The sequence below is a fragment of the Grampus griseus genome (genome assembly GCF_964374135.1).
Source record: "Grampus griseus genome assembly, chromosome: X".
Taxonomy (NCBI): domain Eukaryota; kingdom Metazoa; phylum Chordata; class Mammalia; order Artiodactyla; family Delphinidae; genus Grampus; species Grampus griseus.
The window spans coordinates 115577369-115598366 of record NC_138999.1 but is presented as its reverse complement, the minus strand read 5'-3'; positions in this window follow the sequence as shown (position 1 = coordinate 115598366).

Below are 20998 nucleotides of genomic sequence, written 5' to 3'. Positions count from 1 at the left end.
GCATTTAAACCACGTTAGCGCATACCTTCTAAAATGTAACAATGGTAGAACTGTATTTGTACTTAGGTGTAGCAAGAACCTTTACAGCTAGTTTATTTGTCATAAATCACTTAATTTGTTCCAAATATATTGACAGGTTTTCCATCCCCCCCCCCCCACTATGTGGGGACGGAAGAGCTCTTGATAGCAGAGCTGGAGGGCCTTGCACTGTCACCTAGGAAGTCACTTACCTGGTGTTCAGTTACCCGGATATGTACTTCGGCCTGCTCTGCTTGGCACTCTGCTAAATGCCTGGGGCTAAAAGATGAGCAGGACGTGGTTCCTGTGCATCTGAGCTTCTCCTCCACTGAGGGAGGCTGGTTATGTAAGCAGATACTTTCAATACAATGTGATAAATGCTGAGCTAGAGACATAGTTGTAACAGGGTTTTATTCAAGCCCAGAAGGGTAAACTGTAGCCAGCTAGTTATCATGGAAAGCATCCTGGAGGAGGTGATATCAGTGAAGAAAAGGAGAGGCAGTTGTATCCCAGGATAAAGGACTAGTATGAGCCAGGCTCTGAGGCCTTGAAACAGGTGACTGTGCCTGGTGGCCCCTGCTGGTGCCCAGCCCACGTCCCCTTTTGTGAACACAAGCTGCTGGAGGCTCACTGCTGCTCCCCCTGCTCTGGAAAATTCCCCTCAGGAGGGAGAGATGCCTGGGCCCAGAGGTTAGGCTCCATGCCATGTGGGCAGAGCCTGCCCGCCTCCCCTCCCCCAACCTGCAGCCAATGACACAGCCCCCTTGCGTCAGAATGGGATCACCTTGTGGTGTCATTCGTGCTTCACAGCTTTAGGGATCTGGCCAAAGCTAGACTCCAAATGAGGCCACATTCTTGCTTAGCTCCATTCCCTGCACTTTTCTCTCTCTCTCTCTCTCTCTCTCTCTCTCTCTCTCTCTCTCTCTCTCGTCCTTCTTCCTGAGAGCTCTCCTTTAGTAAGTTGCAAGGACCTGGATCCTTCTCCCAGGCTCTGCTTCCAGGGAACCTGACCTAGGATAGTGTGTTTGATGAACTTCTCGAAATTTGGCATACCTGGTATTTTGACATACTTTGTATTTAAGGTGTGAGTTAAGGAATAATTGGAAGATTAAATCTAAGAATTAGGCAAGAACCAGATCATAGACAACCTTGTGTGCCATATTAAAGACTTTGAGACTTTTTAATTTTATGTTGTCTTTCTATATTGAGCCTTTTATATTAAAGACTAAAATACTCTTCCTCGCGGATTTCCCTGGTGGTCCAGTGGTTAAGACTCTGCACTCCCAATGCAGGGGGCACGGGTTCGATCCCTGGTCAGGGAACTAGATCCCACATGGCACAACTAAGAGCCTGCATGGCGCAACTAAAGATCTCGTGGGCCGTAACTAAGACCTGGTGCAGCCAAATAAATAAATAAATAAATATTTAAAAACAAAAGCAAACAAAAAAAGAATAAGTCTTTCCAAAAAAATAAGATAAAATACTCTTCCTCGAATCATGCTTCCCACTTTTAATGAGGTAGCCTCCTCACCTTCAATGACTTATTCACTTAGGTTGAGCCATGGAGGACTACTGGGGTCCTTAGCTAAATACAAATCTCTCTGAAAGTGATAATCCATTACTTAGAGCCATTAATAGTCTAATTCACCTTAAGATATGATGGAGTGTGAGAGACTGTATTGTCCAAAGATGGCCACATCTATGTATTTATCTTATAATGTTACTAATATTCTTCCCACTGTGAGATGGTGTCTATGCTTCCTGCCTTTGAATCTGGGGATGGGGGCTGTGACTGCACTGGCCAATGGCATGCAGTGGAAGCAATGCTAGGAGATGGCCAGGGACTTCCCTGGTGGTCCAGTGGCTAAGACTCCACACTCCCAATGCAGGGGGCCTGGGTTCAATCCCTGGTCAGGGAACTGGATCCCACATGCCCCAACTAAGAATTCACATGCCACAACTAAAGATCCTGCATGCTGCAACTAAAGATTCCCTATGCCACAATGAAGATCCCGCATGCGGCAATGAAGAACCCATGTGCCGCAGCTAAGACCTGGCACGTCCAAATAAATAAATAAATATATATTAAGAAATGCTAGGAGATGTCCAAGGCAAGGTCATAAAAGGCAATGGCTTTCACCTGGATCGATTCTCGCTCTCTCTCTCTCTCTCTCTCTCTCTCTCTCTCTGTCAGGATGATTATTCTTGGAACTCAGCCACCATGTTGTGAGGAAGCCAGGCCACATGAAGAGGCCACATGTTGGTATTCTGGCAGACAGTCCCCGCTACGCCCCCAGCTGACACCAGCATCAATCTTCAGACATGTGAGTGAAAGAGCCATCAGATGATTCCAGCTCCCAGCAGACATCATGGGGCAGAAACAAGTTTTCCCTACTGTGTCTAGCCTGAGATCCCAACCCCCAGCAACCATAGAGATAATGCATGATTATTGTTATTTTAAGCCGCTAAGTTTTAGAGAAATAGGTAACTAATACATCTGTCTAGACTCTGAAGTTACAATTTTCCCTTCAAAATCAGCTCCTCTAGCTTCCCTACCCAGGTTAATGGTATCTCCAAGTTCTTTCAGTGACAGAGCTATTTTTAACTCACCCTCGTCTGTCCACTTACATGTAATTAGTTGTCAGGTCCTATAGATTTCCTTTCTACAGTGTCTCTGCCATCTATCCTTTTCCTCAGTACTGTCTCTCTCCAGATTAAACTAAAGCCCAGCTCTCCTCATTTTCATACCCCTGCTCTAAAACTGTCAACTTTCACAAAAACATACCTTCTAGATGAATTCTATAATTTCATCTGGAATATATGTATGCATATATATATTCTAAATGTATATACATTCTCTCTATACATATGTTTACAGAAATAATGCTTTGCTTGTTCATTGTAACAAATTCAGGTTTGTTACCATACAGACATGTGCAAAAAAGTGAATGTTTCACTCACCAGAGGTAATTACTGTTAACATTTGCTATGTTACATTCCAGACATTTTTCTAGGTAAATGTGTTTGTGTGTATTCTAGGCGTGTGTGTGTGTGTGTGTGTGTGTGTGCGTGTGAGAGAGAGAAAGAGCATGCTATGTGTTATATACACATACATGATAGATACATTTGAAAAACATTGTTTATAAAAATAGGATCACAGCACACATCTTGTTTTACAATTTTGTTTTTTACCCAACATTACTTCCTGGTTATCTTTTCATGACAGCACAATGCAGCTCTACTTCATTTTAAAAGTTGCACAGTATTGCACCATAATTTATTTAACCATTTCCCTATTGAAAAACATTTGGCTGTTTCTACATTTTGCTATCAAATAGTGCTGCAATGAGTACTGTTGTGCAAATATCTTTATGGACTTGTGCCATTTCCGTAGATTAGAGTCCTAGAAAATGCAGCCACTGGATCATAAGGTGTGGACAATTATGGATTGACAGGGAGCGCTAAACTGTCCCTCTCATGTGGTGGTGTCGATTTTCACCCTCATAATACTGTGTCGGTGCCCATTTTCCCACACTCCAGCCAAAACAGGCTACTATTAATCATTTTTAATTTTTGCAAAGCTAATAATAAAACATACTTCTGCATTGTTGCTTTAATTTGTATTTATTTAATTGGCGCAGTTGAATAGTTTTTTCAGAATTTATGAGCCACTTATATTTCCCTTTCTATGAATTGACTCATATCCTTTATCCATTTTTCTATTGAATTTTCAATATTTCTTAATACTTTCTACGTGCTTTTTATACAGTATGACTCTTAATTCTGTTGTAAATATTTAATCCGACCAGTTGATATGTGTTTTGTGTGTGTGTGTGTGTGTGTGTTTAACATCTTTATTGGAGTATAATTGCTTTATAACAGTGTGTTAGTTTCTGCTTTATAACAGGGTGAATCAGCTATACATATACATATGTTCCCATATCTCTTCCCTCTTGCGTCTCCCTCCCTCCCACCCTCCCTATCCCACCCCTCTAGGTGGTCACAAACCACCTACCTGATCTCCCTGTGCTATGCGGCTGCTTCCCACTAGCTATCTATTTTACGTTTGGTAGTGTATATGTGTCCATGCCACTCTCTCACTTTGTCCCAGCTTACCCTTCCCCCTCCCCATATCCTCAAGTCCATTCTCTAGTAGGTCTGTGTCTTTATTCCCGTCTTACCCCTAGGTTCTTCATGACATTTTTTTTCTTAGATTCCATATATATATGTTAGCCTATGGTATTTGTCTTTCTCTTTCTGACTTACTTCACTCTGTATGACAGACTCTAGGTCCATCCACCTCACTACAAATAACTCAATTTCGTTTCTTTTTATGGCTGAGTAATATTCCATTGTATATATGTGCCACATCTTCTTTAGCCATTCATCCGATGATGGACACTTAGGTTGCTTCCATCTCCTGGCTATTGTAAATAGAGCTGCAATGAACATTTTGGTACATGACTCTTTTTGAATTATGGTTTTCTCAGGGTATATGCCCAGTAGTGGGATTGCTGGGCCGTATGGTAGTTCTATTTGTAGTTTTTTAAGGAACCTCCATACTGTTCTCCATAGTGGCTGTACCAATTCACATTCCCACCAGCAGTGCAAGAATGTTCCCTTTTCTCCACACCCGATATGTGTTTCAACTTTGTTCATGGTGTCTGTTAAAAGTTTTAACTTTTCTGCTGTCAAGTTTGATTGACATATTCTTTATGGCTTCTGGGTTTGTTGTGTTTTAAGAAGCTCTCCCCAATCCATGATTATAAAAAAATGTTCTCTATTTTCTCCTAGTACATTCATGGTTTTATTTTTCAAATGTTTAGATCTTTATTCCAAAGGCCAAAAAAATCACATTAGCAACAAAATGGATTATAACTTCAGTCTCTCAAAATGGTACTGATTAAGCAAATTATGGTGTATACATACATACTGGACAGCTATTAAGATTGATAAGGTAGATAAATCCTTAAAAAGTTGTTTACCAGGACTTCCCTGGTGGCGCAGTGGTTAAGAATCCCCCTGACAATGGAGGGGACACGGGTTCAAGCCCTGGTCCGGGAAGATCCCACATGCCGCGGAGCAACTAAGCCCGTGTGCCACAACTACTGAGCCCACGTGCCACAACTACTGAAGCCCGCACGCCTAAAGCCCGTGCTCCGCGACAAGAGAAGCCACCGCGATGAGAAGCCCGTGCACCGCAACGAAGAGCAGGCCCTGCTCACCGCAACTAGAGAAAAGCCCACGTGCAGGAACCAAGACCCAACACAGCCAAAAATAAATTAATTAATTTTTAAAAAGTTGTTTACCAAATTAAGTGAAAAAGACAGAAGGCATAGTATGATTTCACATTTATGTATATGCATAAAATGTCTGGAAGTACATATACCACAGCTTTAATAGTTCTTTCTGTGAAGTAGGCAAGTCTATGGAGAACTTTAGTTTTTTTCTTTATAGTTAAAAATTTTGTTCTATTATTGTCAGAAAAGGGAGAGATTTTTTCACTTAGAAAAACACTGCATGAATGGTGTGAGTGTTAGAAACGTGCTACACATGGATAAAAGAAAAAAGGAACACGATGGAGGAAACAATGAGAAAGCAGTTAGAAAACTACGGTTGACATCAATTCACATCTGTTAACTGTGGGAGCTGACTACAGAGACATAATTAGACTTAACATCAAATGGACTTTACAAATACACAGACCATTTCCCATTGTTTAACGTAGCTCAAATATAAGAACACTTCCTTGCTCTTTGGCAAACATCTGTGGTAAATCAAAATTCTGATTAAATTAACACTATTCAAATAAGCTGCTGAAACAAGGAGACATTTCAGAAAATAACATAATTTTCAATTAAAAGAGAAAAAACCTTTAATGGCTCCCCATCACTTAAGACTGTATTTCCCAAACTTGTTTGAACATCAAAATCATTCTGGGTATTGTTGATAGATTTTCAGGCACCACCCCAGACCTGAATCTAATTATGACCCAGAATCTAAATCTTCATTGAAGGGGTCTGGGATTCTGTAGTTTTAACAAGCTCTCAGATAATTCTTCTAATCAGACATATTCAGAAAACTAAATTTGTGATCTACAGAAATAAACACAAACCCTTTACCTGGACACTTAAAATCTCTGTAACTCCTGTCAGCATTTGCAACTTCATGTGAAGTATAATGCTGCCAATTGTTGGAATGTGTTAGGTGTTACCCAGGAAGAATGTTTTTTAATTGAGATATAATTCACATACCATACAATTAATCTTTTTAAAAAGTACAATTCAGTGGCAGTTAGCATATTCACAAGATTGTGCAACCATCACCACTCTCTAATTCCAAGACATTTCATCATCCCCAAAAGGAAACCCCATGGCCATTAGCAGTCACTCCCCATATTCTCCCAATCCCACAGCTCTGACATCCACTAGTCTAAGTTCTGGCTCTATGGATTTGCCCATTCTGGATCTTTCCTATAAGTGGAATCATATAGTATGTGGCCCTTTGTATCTGACTTTTTTCACTTTACATAATATTTTCAAGATTCATCCATGTTGTAGCATCTATCAGTACTTCATTCCTTTTCATGGCTGAATATTATTCCACTGTATGGATATAACACATTTTAATTACCAGTTGATGCATATGTGGGTTATTTCCACTTTGGGGCTATTATGAATAATGCTGCTGTGAACATTCACGTCTGGGAAGCTTTTAAAACTACCAGATTCCCAGTTCTCACCTCAGACCAATGGAATAAAAGTATCTGAGGGGTGGGGGGTAGATGATGACTGGACATGCTTTTTTTGAAAATTAAGTTTACCAGGTGATTCTAATGGGCATCCAGAATGGAGAATAATCAGGCTAGATATCCCTAAGGGAGTGGTCTTAAAATGTGGTCCCTGAACCAGCAGTATTGGCTAGGACTTGTTAGAAATGCAAATTTCCAAGCCCCACCCCACACCTCCCCTATCAGAATATTCTGAGAGATGCAGGCAGAAAACTGTGCTTTAATAAGCCCTCCAGGCAATTCTGACACACTCAAGTGTGAGAACTACTGTGCATCCAATTGCCATCTTAAAATACCCCAAATTCTGAATTTCAAAACACATTTCCAGAAAGATGGAGTAGATGTGCTTTCCCCTCTTCCTCCCACGAAGTACAGTTTAAAACTCTGGACATTTTTTATAAAAACAAACCCAAGAAGACACTGAAAGGTGGAGAGAAAAAGGCAGAAGGAGTAGGAACCTGGAGGATGCAAGGCTCTAAACAATGGTGAATTGTCTTGGTTTTCTTTTTGCCTCCTAGATCCCAGGATGGGTACACAGGCAGAAAAGGCAAAGACAGAAAAGCCCCAAGGAAAGCCTGCTCTCTCCAGCCAAAGGACAAGGAGAGGGGCAGCCTAGCAAGACAGAAACCTTTCAGACAATGAACGCTCTACTGCAGCCAAACCCCACAGAAAAGACTGTGGCCCCAACCCACCCATGCTAGTGAAGGCCTAGTGTGGAACCTAGACTTCCACCCTCCACAGCCTGTAACAAGGCTCCTGACCCCCCTTTAGGGTGAAGTCAGAGGAAGCCTAGTGAAGAGTCTGAGAGGCAGAACTAGCATCCCTGCGTAACAGTAATGAGGAGCCACCCTAGGTGTCAATGCAGGCCAAGTGGAGAACCTGGACTTCTACCTTCATCTGTAGGTAAAGAGGCCATGTCTGCCCTTCCCCTGCCAGAACAGTGTCAGAAGAAACTAGCTAAAGTGGAAGGCTTAAATACGAGCCAGAGTCTCACAGCATAATACAAAAATGTCCATTAAAAAAAATCACTTGTCATACAAAGAATCAGGAAGCTCTCCCATAATGGAAAAAGACAATCAGTGGATGCCAACACCAAGATGACAGAGATGTTAGAATTAGCCAACAAAGCTTTTAAAGGAGTCATCATAAAAATGCTTCAAGGAGCAATTATGGACACATTTGAAACAAAAATAAGAAAATCCCAGAAAAGAAATGAAAGAAGTTAAAAAAAAAGAATTTTAGAATTGAAAAATACAAAAATAAAAAATGCAATTGATGGCCAATCAGCAGAATGGACAGGATAGAGGAAAGAAGCATTGAAGCTGAAAACAGAGCAATAAAAATTTCCTTTTATAAAAACTCTTATGATGGAGACATTTGGACTATAACAAAAGATCTAACATTTATGTCAATAGAGTCCCAACAGAGAAGAAGGAGGAGCTGAAAAAATATTTTAAAAAATAATGCCAAAAAATTTTGGCAAAAGAAACAAACCTACAACTCCAAGAAGCTGCACAAACCTCAAACAGGATAAATCCAAAGAAATTCAGGCCAAGATAAATCACAATAAAAACTAAATACAAAAGGAAAATTTTGAAATCAAACAGAGAGAAATGACACCTTACCAACAGGGGAAAACTAATTCAAATAACAGCAGACTTCTCATCAGAAACCATGGAGGGCAGAAGGAAGTGACAACATTTTCAAGTGCTGAAAGAAAAGAACTGGCAGTCCAAAATTCTGTTTTCAGCAAAAATATCTTCCAGGAATGAAGGTGAAATCAAGACAGTCTCAGATGAAGATAAACTAAGAGAATATGATGCCAGTGGGAAAGAATGTTTACAGAAACTTTTATAAACAGACAGGAAATAATAAAAGGAGTCTCAGATTATCAGGAAGGGAGAAAAACAGAATGAACAAAAAATATGGTAAATACAATAGACTTTTGTCTCCTTTGGAGTTTTCTAAATTATGTCTGATGTTTGAAGCAAAAACTACAACACTACCTTGACCTGGTTGTCAATTATTTGAGACCATTATATTATAGTTGGGGGAAATGAAAGGGACATAAAGGGAGATGAAGTTTCTACACTCACCTGAACTGGTAAAATGATGATACCAGTAGACTGTGATAAACTACGCATGCATAATAAAATACCTAGAGCAGCCACTAGAAAAGCTGTACAAAGAGATACACTAAAAACACTATCGATAACTCAAAATAGAATTCTAATAAATGTTTTAAAAACCACAGGAAGGCAGGAACAATGAAACAGAGAAAAGTAGCAGGAATAGAGGATCATTACATGATAAAAGAGCCAATCCCAACTGTGTATGCATCAAATGGCAGAGCTGAGAAATTTGTAAAGCAGAAAAAGAATAGAACTGAAAGGCAAAAATAGACAGATTCACAGTTATGGTTGAAATTTCAACACTCTATCAACAATTGATAGAACCACCAGGCAGAAAATCTGCAAAGATACAGAAGAACTCAACACTATCAACCAAAAGGGTATAATCAACATTTAGAGCCTACTCCATCCAACAACAGCAGAATGCATCTACTTTTCAAGCGCCCATAGAACATAATAACAAGATAGACCATACTCTGGGCCCTAAGGCAAACCTCAACAAATGTAAAAGAACTGAAGGCAAATAGAGTTTGATTTCTGATCACAATGGGATCAAACTAGAAATTAATAAGTGAAAGATAACAGGAAGGTTTTTAAACACTGGGAAACTATAGAACACACTTCTAAATAAATTCATAGATCAAAGAAGTTGTTTCAAGGTAAATTAAAAAATACATTGAACCGAATTAAAATGATAATACAACATATAATTTTTGAGACCACGCTAAAGCAGTGTTAAAGGGGCACTAAAGTTATGGCACTAAATGCTTATGTTAGAAAAAAAAGAAAAATATCAAATTAGTAATCCAAGCTCCTATTTTAAGAACCCAGAAAAAGAAGAGCAAAATAAACCCAAAGCAAGAATGATGGAAATAATAAAGAGCACAAATCAGTGACATTGAAAATGGAAAAAACATTACAGAAAATCAATGAAAAGAGAAGCTGGTTCTTTTAAAGAGTATATAAAATTTAAAAACCTCTAGCAAGAATGAAGAAGAAGAGAGATGACACAAATGACTAATATCAGGAATGAAACAGGGAATATCACTACAGACTCTGTAGCCATTAAAAGGATAATAACAGAATACTACAAACAACTCTACACACGTAAATTTGAGAACTTAGATAAAATGGACCAATTGCTTGGAAAGCACAAACTGCCAAAACTCACCCAATATGAAACAGATAATTTGAATAGCACGATAACAATGAAGGAAATTGATTCTGTAATTTTAAGTCTCCCTTAAAAGACATCTCCTGGCCCAGATGATCTCACTCAAGAATTTTACCAAACATTTAACGAACAATTAATGCTAATAATCCACCACATCTTCCAGAAAATAGAAGAGAGGAACACTTTTTCAACTCATTTTATGAGGCCAGTTTTACCCTGATATCAAAACCAGACAAAGAGGTTGCAAAAACAAAAACAAAAATTATAGACCAATAGCCTTCATGAACTTAGATGAAAAAAATACTTAAGAAAATATTAGCAAATAGAATCCAGAGATATAACAAGTCTATACCTTAACCAAATGACTTTTTTTCCAGAGATGGGTCAGTAGTTTTAAAAAATGAATCAATGTAATCCACTATAATAATTGGATAAAGAAGGAAAATCGCATGATCATATCAATCGATGCAGACAAAATTTGACAAAATCCAACAACTATTTATGATTTTTAAAAAACTATCAGAAAATAAAAATAGAGGGTAACTTCCTCAACTTGATAAAGAATATCTGCAAAAGTCTTCAGCTAACATCATGCTTCATGAGGAAAGAATAAATACTTTCTCCCTAAGATGGGGAACAAGGCAAGGATGTCTGCTTTTACTGTGGCTATTCAACATAGTACTGGAAGTTCTCTACAATGTAATAAGGCAAGAAAAGGAAACAAGTCATATAGGTCAGAAAGGAAGAGGTAAAACTGTCTCTATTTGCAGATGATATAATTGTCTATGTAGAAAATCCCAAGGAATCTACCACAAAACTCTTAGAACTGATAAGTAAGTTCATCAAGTTCCCAGGATACAAGATAGAATATAAATTAATTGCATTTCTGTATACTAGCAATGAATATGTAGGCACCAAAATTAAAAATACAATACCATTTATAATTGCTCAAAAATGAAATAATTAAGTGTAAATCTAACAAAGCATGTAAAGGACTATGATTTGTATGTTGACAACTACATAAGACTGATCAAGAAATCAAAGACTACCTAAATAAATATAGAGAATATTGTGTTCATGGATTGGAAGACTCAGCATAGCAAATACTTCAGTTCTCCTCAAACTGATGTACAGCTTTAACACAATTCAAAATCTTAGCAAGATTTCTGGCAAATATAAACAAGATTATTCTAGAATTTTTATGGGGGCTTCCCTGGTGGCACAGTGGTTAAGAATCCGCCTACCAATGCAGGGGACACGGGTTCATTCACCATCCATTCATTCACCAAATATTTGAAGAGGATACAAAGATGGAAAATAAGCAAATAAAAAGATACTCAATATCATTAGCCATTAGGGAAATATAAATTATAGCAACAATGAAATCTCGCCTATCAGAATGGCTAAAATTGAAACAACAAAAAAGTAACAATACCAAACGATGGCCAGGATGCAGAGAAACTGAATCACTTACATATTGTGGATGAGAATGTGAAGTGGCATAGCCACTCTGAAAAATAGTTGGGAAATTTCTTAAAAACTCATCATAGGGCTTCCCTGGTGGCACAGTGGTTAAGAATCCACCTGCCAATGCAGAGGACATGGGTTCAAGCCCTGGCCAGGGAAGATCCCACATGCCGCGGAGCAACGAAGCCTGTGCGCCACAACTACTGAGCCCGTGCGCCTAGAGCCCGTGCTCCGCAACAAGAGAAGCCACGGCAATGAGAAGCCCGCGCACTGCAGCGAAGAGTAGCCCCTGCTCGCCGCAACCAGAGAAAGCCAGCGCACAACAGCAAAGACCCAACACAGCCAAAAATAAAGACTTTAAAAAAACCTCATCATATTACCCATGATAAATGTCACTCGGGTATTTATCCCAGAGAAATGAAAACTCCACCCTTAAAACCTGACACTACTGAGACCCAATGCACCAGACCAGAAAAGGGGGCTGGTGAGGGTGTCTGGGCCTCCCCGTTCCAGCCCTATTTTGACCTATTAAAGTTTTCCCCATCTTTAAAATATCTGAATATCAGCAATTTAATATTTTTCTACCTAAATATCTCTGCTATGTCATCTCTGTTACTGTACCTTGACTTTCAGCTATCCACACCCAGCTTTCCTCTCCTCTACTAGGTTGTGAGGTCCTTAATGTACTCTTTCTTTCTGTAATCCACAACACCACCTAGAACAGGGCTTTGCACCCACTGTTGGTGGGAGTGGTCAGTCTCTAAGACCCAAGGTTCTCGGACTGTCGTGTGCCTAAGAGCCATGGAGAATGCTTGTTTCAATGCAGGCGCATGGGCTTCATCTCAGACTCTGGGTGTAGAATCGAGAAGTCTGCATTTCACAAGCTAGCCAGCACATTCAGGGTACTGCACATGGAGAACTTCCAGTTAGGGTTGAAGTGTTCAGGCAAGGCAGAGGGCTTGTTAAAATCACAGATACCCAAGCTTTATTATGTCTTGCAGTATTCTTTCTAATGAAGTATCTCAACCTTGGCTACACATTAAAATCACCTTGGGGATTTAAAAAAGTCTACATGCCCAGACCACACCCCAGAACAATTAGAACAACGTCTGAGGGAGGAGAGCCCAGGATGTCAGTATTTTCAAGAGCTCTCTAAACAGTTTTGTTGTTCATTCATGGTTGGGAAACACAGTGAAAATAGGAAGGGCAATGACCTGGTCAGGATTCACTCTAAAACAGTGAGAAGGCAGGAAGAAGCAACGTGATCAGGTGAGGGTCGTACTTGTTGGTCCTTGCTTGGCTTCTAATTGCAAGGGTGGAGACGCAGTAGGAATAGCCACTGTTACAGCCCAAGCGCATTGTATTAGACAGTCATTTGCTCACTATAATGTGAACTCCGTGAGGGCAGGGACTGTCTATCTTGTTCTCTGTTGTATCCCCAGCACCCAGTGCTAATTATGTGTTTGTATCATCAACTAAAGAATAAGCCCCATTTTAGGATCATCTGCCCCAGAATCACCTGAGAAATCACCCCAGAATCACTCACTGAAACAACAGATACCCTGCCCTATCGCACTACCGCTTTTCTTTCTATTCTGTCCAGAGTAGTTCTACTGATATTCCCATGTCTTTTTCACTAATCCAGTCTTCATAGCATCCTCCAAAGTACTCCATTATGAAACCCTTTCAAAGTAGTTCGCAGGATGAAAGCATCCATTCATTCACCAAATATTTCTTGATGAATAAGCCCTCGACCCTGAAGAAACAGCATTCTAGTAGGGAATACACACACCAAACAAATGAACACACTAATAAATATATACCTATAAATCATGAGAAGTTCCATGAAAGAAAAGAATGTGATGTGCTGTAAGGATGAATAACAGGAGACACTAACAGATTGAAGACTCAGGGAAGGCCTCTCTGAGGAAGCAGCATTCCAGCAGATTTGGAAAATGTCTGAGAGTTAGTCAGTTGAAGAGTGGCAGAGGAGGGCTACCCTGGTGGCGCAGTGGTTGAGAGTCCGCCTGCCGATGCAGGGGACAGGGGTTCGTGCCCCGGTCTGGGAAGATCCCACATGCCGCGGAGCGGCTGGGCCCCTGAGCCATGGCCGCTGAGCCTGCGCGTCCGGAGCCTGTGCTCCGCAACGGGAGAGGCCACAACAGTGAGAGGCCCGCGTACCGCAAAAAAAAAAAAAAAAAAAAAAAAAAAATGTGGCCAGGCATTTGTCCTCAGGAGTTTGTGGGCTGCTCTGTCACTGGAACAGCAGCAGCGGGACAACCCCATCCCGGAGAGCATCGAGGGCTCGGGCTCGGGCTTCCCTGGTGGGAAATGAGACAGGACAGGCTAGGGACCGCAGCCACCCCGTGCAGCTCTGAGACCCTAAGGAGCGAGCTTCACCTTCCGCGCAGCTTGTCCGCGGCCGCGTGCATTTCTTACCTTATTCTAGGGCTTTCGTCTCCGCTTCCCGGCTAGAGGAGAAGCCGCCGCCGCCGCACCCACAACCGCGCCGCGTCAGCCACAGACGCTTCCCAGAAGCCCCTGCGCTTCCGGCCGCCTTGACCCCCGACCCCCAAGGCCAAAGGTGAAGGCGGACTTGCCTGACCTCTGACCTCTGACCCCACATCACAGTGACAGAACACCCAAGAAAGGAGCGGAGGGAGGTGTGAGGCCATTTTCCCTCCAGATGCCCAGCGCTGGGCTCAGAGCCCCTGGAGAACTCTGGGGACGGGAAGCAGGGACTCTGCAGGGCCACTTAGGAGCAGAGAGAGGAAGCTAGAGGGTTAACTCTTATATAGGAACAGAAAGGCTATTTCCTAGAGTCGGTATATCCTTAGCGGAGTGGGAAACTAAAACAGAACTCGGGGCTTCCCTGGTGGCACAGTGGTTGAGAGTCCGCCTGCCGATGCAAGGGCCCGGTCCGGGAAGATCCCACATGCCGCGGAGCGGCTGGGCCCGTGAGCCATGGCCGCTGAGCCTGCGCGTCCAGAGCCTGTGCCCCGCAGTAAGAGAGGCCGCGACAGTGACAGTGAGAGGCCCGCGCACCGCGATGAAGAGTGGCTCCCGCTCGCCGCAACTAGAGAAAGCCCTCGCACAGAAACGAAGACCCAACACAGCCAAAAATAAATAAATAAATAAATAAAAAATCACAGCCAAATTGGGAATGATAAGCATTATCAGGTGTGATCTGTAGGCCTTGGCAAAGCAAACTTTGAAAAAAAGAGTAGCAGAGGAGAGCTTTCTAGGCAGATGCAATAGCCAACGTGGGTGTCCAGTGTCAAGGAAGAACTTGGTGCTTTTGAACTGAAAGAAGGCTGGAACACAGTAACACGTGGCGGAGCAGCTAATGAGGAGTGCAGGGGGGGACAGTTCATGCAGGGCTTTGTGGGAGAGAGGAAGAAGCCTGGTTTCTTCCTGAATGTGGTGGGAAGCCAGTGTAAGGTTGGCGCGGGGGAAGTGCGTGATCTGATTCACACAGCTGCTGTCTAGACCAAAATTGTAGCAGGGCAGGATGGGAAGCAGGGGATTCCCATGGGAGGCCCTGGTGGAGTAGCGGAGGGGGGGAGAAATAGATGATTTGGGATGTTTTTGCTGGAAAAATGAGTCTTTTCCCCCACTCTAGCCCTCTCTGTACTCTAAGAAGGAGAAGTCGTATAAAGCTCCCTGTTAGGACACAGGGGCACGTACCCATAAGGCTAGACATGCCAACACACAAGAACAGACCACAAGACGCGACAGCTTTGCTTCAACCATTTCAGTTGGAAAGAAACCAGCATCTCAGGTGAAATCAGTGACAGATTCTTTCAAAGCATTACTGATCCATTGGTTGGTTACCTTATTTTTATTTTTTTATTGAGGTATAATTTAATTCTGTTAAAGGCACAGACCTTGAGTGTACAGTTTTATGATCTTTGAGAAATGTAAACATCCATGTTACTATTACCCAAGTAACCCCAGAAAGTCCCCTTGTGCCTCCTTCCAGGCAATCCCTACTGCCTTGTAGGTACCCACTGTCCTGAATCATGTCCCCATCAGTTATTTCCGCCCGTTTTTTACCTTTATATAAGTGGAATCATACTGTATATATTCTTTTGTGTCTGGCTTTTTTCTCTCATCACAATGTTGTGGAGAGTCATCCTTTCTGTTGCTCAATAGCTTTCCATCGTATGAATACACTACAGTTCGTTCACCCATCATCCTGTTAATGAAAATTTGAATGGTTTCTCATTAGTTAACTTTCAGTCTGTCTCCAGTTTCATTAGTAGACCAAGGTCCAGCTTCAATTCATTTTTCACTTTTTAGCCTTATCTCATCATTTTCTACTTCAAATTCCACCTCTTATTACCCTTCTATTTATCAATTCCTTTCCATAAAATCTTTTAACCTTTTCTATGGGAATGCCCTTCTGTTTTTATCTCAAACAATTCCAGTTACACATTTTCCAGGAATACTCATATTCTCACTCCAGTTGTATCTATCCCTACAAAACAGATGACAAAAGTCAGCTAGATTCTTATTTAGAATATGTTTCCTTACGGAAAAATGATTCCTAGATGTGATGGTAATCCAGGTAGGTGATAAAGGCTGTGTCTCATTTGTGATTTTAATTTCATAGAGAGTATATGTTTTTCTCAAAACTGGTAAAATGAATTGCTTTAAAACCTTACATTTCCCAAAACTAAAAACATGAGGGAGAAAAGTGACATTGTTTTGCATTTTTAAAAATCTCTTTAATGTCTGGTATAATAAAAGACAGCTAGATTCACATATCTGCTCTGTGTTGAGTCGGTTGTCATATGTTGTTTTGGTTACAGTATGTGAAAAAAATCAGGACTTATATAGATACAAAGCCGGAAAAAAAAGGAGGGTGTTAATAACTTTCTCAGATAATTATGGATATTCTTTGATACTACATCACGTGCCATGTATTCTGATAGCTCTGGGAACTTTGGAAGATTGGAGCGGTGGGGCTGGCGTAATCCAATTGTGGAGGCGTTGAAGGAGCTCTGTACCTTCCTACAGATGCTAACCCAGGCTTCAACCAGAGCAGGGTTTCTCAGCCTCGCCTCTCTTGATATTTTGCACCGTATCATTCTTTGTTGTGTGTGGGCGGGAGGCGTACTATGCATTGTACAATGTTTAGCAGCATCCCTGGCCTTTACCAGCTAGATATCACCTTCCCCAACACGTGACAACCAAAGATGTCTCCAGACATGGCCAGATATCGCCTGGTGGGGCGAAGTCACCCCTGATCAAGAACCACCGGACAGGGCTTCCCTGGTGGCGCAGTGGTTGAGAGTCCGCCTACCGATGCAGGGGACACGGGTTCGTGCCCCGGTCCGGGAAGATCCCACATGCCGCGGAGCGGCTGGGCCCGTGAGCCATGGCCACTGAGCCTGCGCGTCCGGAGCCTGTGCTCTGCAACGGGAGAGGCCACAACAGTAAGAGGCCCGCGTATTGAAAAAAAAAAAAAAAGAACCACTGGACAGACACTCCAGAAAGAACCTTTTGGCTGGACTGAACAATTCAGGATGAAAGTTGTATTATAAGGAATATGTATTTGTAGGTAACTTTACTTAAATTTCTCAGTTGAAAATACAAATGACAACAACTATCATTTACTAAGCCCTATCAGGCGCTTTGTAAACATGAACTACTTCATCCTCACAGTAACACTAGGAGGTAGGTATTAATATTCCCATTTTACAGATGAGGAAATAAAAACTCAGAAAAGTTAAGTCACATGCCTAAGAGAGGAGCAGAGCTGGGATTAGTATCTTCATCTAATTGACTCCTAATCTATGCTTTATACACCATAGTATTAGTTTTGTTAGAAATGTAGTGTCCTCCGCAGTATATTAATACTGGCACATATTGTATAATCCTGTCTGATGACCTTACTGGGATCATAGAATCATGCATGATTTTAAATGGGAAATAGAATAGAGGGTGACTTCTTGACCTAGTACCTGGAATAACTTTGGGATAAACGTAATTGAAGCATTACTTTGATGGATTACAGAGACTTCTGAGGTGAGGTAAGATCAAAGAGATGCGAATAAGGCCTCGAGGCACCAAATTACCCATCTCATTGGTTCTAGAAGCCATGGCGATAATGAATCAAGCAGTCTTGTGAAGATGTTGGCAGGACTCTTTCTGATACCTTTGATTATCTCCCTCAAGGGGGAACAATACCACCTCTGATTGACCCCAGGCCTGGCTGTTAAGCCCTTTGCTTTAGTTGAGGAGAAAAATGTTCCGGGGGAATGTAGACCACGCACTCTAACCTCTAATGCAGTGTTCTCTCAAGTGCCCATCACAACCCTTTCGGGGTCAGGAAATCATTTGAAAACCAATAGAGGAGACCAGAGTAGCAAGTATCAAAAGGCCTCACACACTATAAGCAGGACCGGTGACAGAGTTTGCAGAGCAAAATGGAAATGTGGGACTCCCTTATCAAAAAGCAGATAAAAAGTATTGTTAAAGTTGTTCAAATATAAGCATTTTTCCTTTCTTCCACAACCTCCTGCTTCACTTGTCATAGTATTTTTTCATGTGCTATTGATTGTCATCCTAAGTTAAAAAAGATGTTTTTCGTTATTAACGGGAATTTTCCCTTACATCTTTTTGTCTTGCAATGCCAGTTTAAAACGCAAATGTCAGTACTCTGTAATGACCTATATTGGAAAAGAGTTTTTTAAAGTGTGGATATATGTATATGCATAACTGATTCACTTTGCTGTACACCTGAAACTAACACAACATTTTACATCAACTGTACTCCAATAAAAATTAAAAAATAAAATAAACGCAAATGTAAGAGCATCTAACTTATATGCAAAATCACCAAAATTACATAATTCTACAGCTCATACATGCATATATATTATGTAGGTCGTTCTTACCAGAGCAATGGGCTGGCTCTGCACAAAACTAATTCAACTGTTTTTTTCTTTTTTAACATCCTTACTGGAGTATGATTGCTTTACAATGGTGTGTTAGTTTCTGCTTTATAACAAAGTGAATCAGTTATACATATACATATGTTCCCATATCTCTTCCCTCTTACGTCTCCCTCCCTCCCACCCTCCCTATGCCACCCCTCTAGGTGGTCACAAAGCACTGAGCTGATCTCCCTGTGCTATGCGGCTGCTTCCCACTAGCTAGCTATTTTACGTTTGGTAGTGTATGTATGTCCATGCCTCTCTCTCGCTTTGTCCCTTCCCCCTCCCCGTGTCCTGAAGTCCATTCTTTAGTAAGTCTGTGCCTTTATTCCCATCTTTCCCCTAGGTTCTTCATGACCATTTTTTTTTTTAGATTCCATATATATGTGTTAGCATACGGTATTTGTTTTTCTCTTTCTGACTTACTTCACTCTGCACTTCTTCGCACACAAGACTTCTACCCACACCCTCCCTTCAGCTGACTGATGAGTAAGGGACGATGAGAGGGAAAGCCTTGCCTTATCGTCCGCTTTCCTTCTCTGTCATCATTTCCAGCATAAGAGGTTAGCTAATATAGGAAAGTAACACAATAGGATGTGATACGGTTCCTCGGCCTTCATGTTTCTCAGAACTCGATTGCATGCCTTCTGCGCTGGAAACAAGTTTCCTCTCCAGCGAGAGGAAAAGAGGGCCTCTTTTGTTTGTCACCACCACTACTCCCCCACCCCAGCCCCACCTTCCTCAGCACACTCACCTTGTCCTTGCTGAACTCCCACTCACCTTGTCCTGAACTCCCAAGCGTCGCAGGCCAGGACAGTTCCCTGATTACAGGGCATCAAAAACACTACGTGCCAGCGGGCCAGCAAGAGGTGGAAGCACCCACACATACCGCCTGAATGGCGTCTGCTCGCAGCCATGCTCTACTCTTCCACCTGACTTCACTTGCAAAGCACAAGTTCAAAAATCAAATGATTCAGAATTTCAAGACAGTGACAGCAGGACATTAAATCAAATGTGGGCCCGAGCACGGAATCCTGTGCTACCCTAGATGTCACATGCCTAGGCAGCCGACCCTGATCAAAAGGTATTGTCTGTGCATAGAAAACAAACTTATGGTGACCAAAGGGGGAGGAGGGTATAAATTAGGAGCTTGGGATTAACATATACACACTACTATATATAAAATAGATAAGCAACAGGACCTACTGTATAGCATAGGGAACACTACTCAGTATTCTGTAATAACCTATATGGGAAAAGAATCTGAAAAAGAATGGGTATATGTATAACTGATTCACTTTGCTGTACACCTGAAACTAACATGACACTGTAAATCAACTATACTTCAAAAAAAAGGTATTGTCTCTGGATATTTTATTCCAAGTGTGTGAGTGAGTGTGTGCTATGTGTGTACTGGGATTGTCATCAAAGTTTGAGAGCCCCTACTTTTCCCCTTCCCCCCCTCTACTAGAGGCTGGAGATTTTTCAGGGGGGTGTGGTAAAGTGATTTTAGTTAGAAGAGGACTGGGGACTGCTCTTCAGTGTGGAGCAAGTTCTCTCCACGTTATCCCTCAACCCAGGGATGTCCCCATCCCCCGGGCCACAGACTGGTGCCAGTCCGTGGTCTGTTAGGAACCGGGCTGCACAGCAGGAGGTGGGCAGCAGGCGAGCGAGCGAAGCTCTGTCTGTATTTACAGCCACTCCCCATCGCTCACATTATCGCCTGAGCTCCGCCTCCTGCCAGATCAGCAGCTGCATTAGATTCTCATAGGAGCACGAACCCTACTGTGAACTGTGCATGCGAGGGATCTAGGTTGCGTGCTCCTAATGAGAATCTAATGCCTGATGATCTGAGGTGGAGCTGAGGCAGTGATGCTAGTGCTGGGGAGCGGCTGCAAATACAGATTATCATCAGCAGAGAGGTTTGTCTGCACAGAGACCATAATAAATCCATTGCTTATAGACTCATACCAAAACCGTATCAGTGAGTGACAAGTGAAAACAAGCTCAGGGCTCCCACTGATTCTGCATTATGGTGAGTTGTATAATTATTCCATTATGCATTACAATGTAATAATAATAGAAATAAAGTGCACAATAAACGTAATGCGCCTGAATCATCCCGAAACCAGCCCCCATCCCCGGTCCGTGGAAAAATTGTCTTCCACAAAGCAGGTCATTGGTGCCAAAAAGGTTGGGGACCACTGCCCTAACCCCTGCATCTTCTGGGCTGTTATGACATGACAGACCAGGGTCACCTCCTGTTATGAGCAGGCACCTTTGACCTTGCCCAAAGAGGAAAGCAGGGTGGACCAAGGAGAAAAAAGTAGGCCTACCTTAGTTCTGCTGAGGCCTGCTTCTGACCTAAGTTCCTTAAGCTCAAGGGACAAAAGGGCTCTTTTCACCTCACACGTAATGCAGGTCAGTTTAGCAGGATATGTAACTACTTAGTGATTCAGTACTAAGTAGGCTC